Consider the following 4,555-nt stretch of genomic DNA (forward strand, 5'->3'; position numbering starts at 1 on the left):
GACCTTGTTGAGGTCTCTGTTGATCCTTCCATGAAAGATTTGGATGATTCCTCCATGAAGGATTATAGGTGTTTCCATAGGGTTCTCCCATGTAATTCACCTCTTCCATTGAAGGGTTCTCAGGATCATAAGCTTCTTCCTCAGATGAAGCTTCCTTAGTACTGCTTGGTGCATTTTGCATTCCAGACAGACTTTGAGAAATCATTTTGACTTGTTGAGTCAATATCTTGTTCTGAGCCAATATGGCATTCAGAGTGTCAATCTCAAGAATTCCTTTCTTCTGACTAGTCCCATTGTTCACAGGATTTCTTTCAGAAGTGTACATGAATTGGTTATTTGCAACCATTTCAATTAGTTCTTGAGCTTCAGTAGGCGTCTTCTTCAGATGAAGAGAGCCTCCAGCAGAGCTATCCAAAGACATCTTGGATAGTTCAGAGAGACCATCATAGAAAATACCTATGATGCTCCATTCAGAAAGCATATCAGAAGGACACTTTCTGATTAATTGTTTGTATCTTTCCCAAGCTTCATAGAGGGATTCTCCTTCCTTCTGTCTGAAGGTTTGGACTTCCACTCTAAGCTTACTCAATTTTTGAGGTGGAAAGAACTTTGCCAAGAAGGCATTGACTAGCTTTTCCCAAGAGTCCATGCTTTCTTTAGGTTGAGAGTCCAACCATGCTCTAGCTCTGTCTCTTACAGCAAAAGGGAATAGCATAAGTCTGTAGACCTCAGGGTCAACCCCATTAGTCTTGACAGTGTCACAGATTTGCAAGAACTCAGCTAAGAACTGATGAGGATCTTCCAATGGAAGTCCATGGAACTTGCAATTCTGTTGCATTAGAGAAACTAATTGAGGCTTAAGCTCAAAATTGTTTGCTCCAATGGCAGGGATGGAGATGCTTCTCCCATAGAAGTCGGGAGTAGGTGCAGTAAAGTCACCCAGCACCTTCCTTGCATTGTTGGCATTGTTGTTTTCGGCTGCCATGTGTTCTTCTTCTTTGAAGAATTCGGTCAGGTCCTCTAAAGAGAGTTGTGCTTTGGCTTCTCTTAGCTTTCTCTTCAAGGTCCTTTCAGGTTCAGGATCAGCCTCAACAAGAATGCCCTTGTCTTTGCTCCTGCTCATAAGAAAGAGAAGAGAACAAGAAAATGTGGAATCCTCTATGTCACAGTATAGAGATTCCTTAAAGTGTCAGAGGAAAAGAAGAGTAGAAGACAGAAGTAGAAAATTCGAACTTATCAAAGAAGATGGAGTTCGAATTTTGCATTAAGGGATAGTTTTAGTCCATAAATAGAAGGATGTGAGAAGGAGGGAAGTGGTTTTCGAAAATTAGGTAAGAAATTTTGAAAATATTTTAAAAAAAAATACTAATAAATTTTCGAAAACCAAGAGTGAGAAAGAGATCAAGTGATTTTTTGAAAAAGATTTTGAAATTAGAAATTAAAAAGATTTGATTGAAAACTATTTTGAAAAAGATGTGGTTAAGAAGATATGATTTGTTTTAAAAAAAAATGATTGAGAAGATATGATTTGAAAAACATTTTTAAAAAGATTTGATTTTGAAAATTAAAAACTTGACTAACAAGAAAAGATATGATTCAAACATTAAACCTTTCTCAACAGAAAAGGCAACATACTTGAAATGTTGAATCAAATCATTAATTGATAGTAAGTATTTTTGAAAATGGAAAGAAATTGATTTTGAAAAAGATTTGATTGAAAAATTGATTTGAAAAAGATTTGATTTTGAAAAGATTTTGAAAACTTAGAAAAAAATTTGATTTGAAAACAAAATCTTCCCCCTGTAGCCATCCTGGCGTTAAACGCCCAGAATGGTGCACATTCTGGCGTTTAACGCCCAAAACTATACCCTTTTGGGCGTTAAACGCCCAACCAGGTACCCTGGCTGGCGTTTAAACGCCAGTCTGTCCTTCTTCACTGGGCGTTTTGAACGCCCAGCTTTTTCTGTATAATTCCTCTGCTGTATGTTCTGAATCTTCAATTCTCTGTATCATTGACTTGAGAAGACACAAATTAAAAATATTTTTGGATTTTTAATAATAAGGATAAATCAAAATGCAACAAGAATCAAATAACAATGCATGCAAGACACCAAACTTAGCAGTTTGTATACCACTGACACTAACAAAATGAAAATGCATATGAGACACACAAAACACTCAAGTCAATTGAATTTAAAGATCAGAGCACGAAAATCATCAAGAACAACTTGAAGATCCCTAAGACACATGAATGGATGCATATAATTGACACCAAACTTAAAATGAAACACTAGACTCAAACAAGAAATTTTTGGATTTTATGATTTTTTTTTGATTTTTTTGTGTTTTTCGAAAATTAAATGGAAAAAGATATCAAAATTCTTAATGAGAATTCCAGGAATCAGTGCAATGCTAGTCTAAGACTCCGGTCCAGGAATTAGACATGGCTTCACAGCCAGCCAAGCTTTCAAAGAAAGCTTCGGTCCAAAACACTAGACATGGCCAATGGCCAGCCAAGCCTTAGCAGATCACTGCTCTAAAAGCAAGATTGATAGAAATCAACAAGCTCTTGTGATGATAAGTTGAAACCTCGGTCCAATGAGATTAGACATGGCTTCTCAGCCAGCCAGACTTCAACAAATCATCATGAAACTCTAGAATTCATCTTCAAGAATTTCGAAAAAATAAATACCTAATCTAAGCAACAAGATGAACCTTCAGTTGTCCAAACTGAACAATCCCCGGCAACGGCGCCAAAAACTTGGTGCGCGAAATTGTGAACAATACTTTTCACAACTCTCATAATCCCCGGTCATGAACCCCAAAAACTTGGTGGCTCAGTACCATGGCATTACACAACTTCGCACAACTAACCAGCAAGTGCACTGGGTCGTCCAAGTAATAAACCTTACGCGAGTAAGGGTCGATCCCACGGAGATTGTTAGTATGAAGCAAGCTATGGTCATCTTGTAAATCTTAGTCAGGCAAACTCAAATGGATAATGTGATGAACGAAAATAACACAAAGGTAAAGATAGAGATACTTATGTAATTCATTGGTAGGAACTTCAGATAAGCGCATGAAGATGCCTTCCCTTACGTCTCTCTGCTTTCCTACTGTCTTCATCCAATCCTTCTTATTCCTTTCCATGGCAAGCTTGTGTAGGGTTTCACCGTTGTCAATGGCTACCTTCCATCCTCTCAGTGAAAACGATTGCATATGCTCTGTCATAGCACGCGGAATTCATCTGTCGGTTCTCGGTCAGGCCGGAATAGAATCCATCGATTCTTTTGCGTCTGTCACTAACGCCCCGCCTGCTAGGAGTTTGAAGCACGTCACAGTCATTCAATCATTGAATCCTACTCAGAATACCACAGACAAGGTTAGACCTTCCGGATTCTCTTGAATGCCGCCATCAGTTCTAGCCTATACCACGAAGATTCCGGTTAAAGAATCCAAGAGATATTCACCCAATCGAAGGTAGAACGGAGGTGGTTGTCAGTCACACGTTCATAGGTGAGAATGATGATGAGTGTCACGGATCATCACATTCATCAAGTTGAAGAACAAGTGATATCTTAGAACAAGAACAAGCGGAATTGAATGGAAGAACAATAGTAATTGCATTAATACTCGAGGTACAGCAGAGCTCCACACCTTAATCTATGGTGTGTAGAAACTCCACCGTTGAAAATACATAAGAACAAGGTCTAGGCATGGCCGAATGGCCAGCCTCCCAATGATCTAAGATAGCATAAAATGAAGATAGCTACCAAAGTCTCTCTATCATGATCTAAGAACTAGATGTCCAAAGATGATCAAAGGATCAAGAATAATCCAAAGATGAAAATACAATAGTAAAAGGTCCTACTTATAGAAAACTAGTAGCCTAAGGTTTACAGAGATGAGTAAAAGACATAAAAATCCACTTCCGGGCCCACTTGGTGTGTGCTTGGGCTGAGCAATGAAGCATTTTCGTGTAGAGACTCTTCTTGGAGTTAAACGCCAACTTTAGTGCCAGTTTGGGCGTTTAACTCCCATTTGGGTGCCAGTTCCGGCGTTTAACGCTGGAAATCTTGAAGGTGACTTTGAACGCCGGTTTGGGCCATCAAATCTTGGGCAAAGTATGGACTATCATATATTGCTGGAAAGCCCAGGATGTCTACTTTCCAACGCCGTTGAGAGCGCGCCAATTAAGCTTCTGTAGCTCCAGAAAATCCACTTCGAGTGCAGGGAGGTCAGAATCCAACAGCATCTGCAGTCCTTTTTAGTCTCTGAATCAGATTTTTGCTCAGGTCCCTCAATTTCAGCCAGAAAATACCTGAAATCACAGAAAAACACACAAACTCATAGTAAAGTCCAGAAAAGTGAATTTTAACTAAAAACTAATAAAAATATACTAAAAACTAACTATATCATACCAAAAACATACTAAAAACAATGCCAAAAAGTGTATAAATTATCCGCTCATCACAACACCAAACTTAAATTGTTGCTTGTCCTCAAGCAACTGAAAATCAAATAAGATAAAAAGAAGAGAATATGCAATGAATTC

The 4,555-nt window shown here is 38.4% G+C and overlaps 1 non-coding gene across 1 annotated transcript; it reads left to right on the forward strand.

Annotated features, from left to right (window-relative positions):
- Positions 1–475: 475 nt before the first annotated feature.
- On the forward strand, positions 476–583 carry LOC112699817 (small nucleolar RNA R71). The gene has a single exon (XR_003152755.1). It is a non-coding gene; the product is annotated as a small nucleolar RNA R71 (small nucleolar RNA).
- Positions 584–4,555: the final 3,972 nt, after the last annotated feature.

The sequence above is a fragment of the Arachis hypogaea genome, chromosome 6 (genome assembly GCF_003086295.3).
Source record: "Arachis hypogaea cultivar Tifrunner chromosome 6, arahy.Tifrunner.gnm2.J5K5, whole genome shotgun sequence".
NCBI lineage: Eukaryota > Viridiplantae > Streptophyta > Magnoliopsida > Fabales > Fabaceae > Arachis > Arachis hypogaea.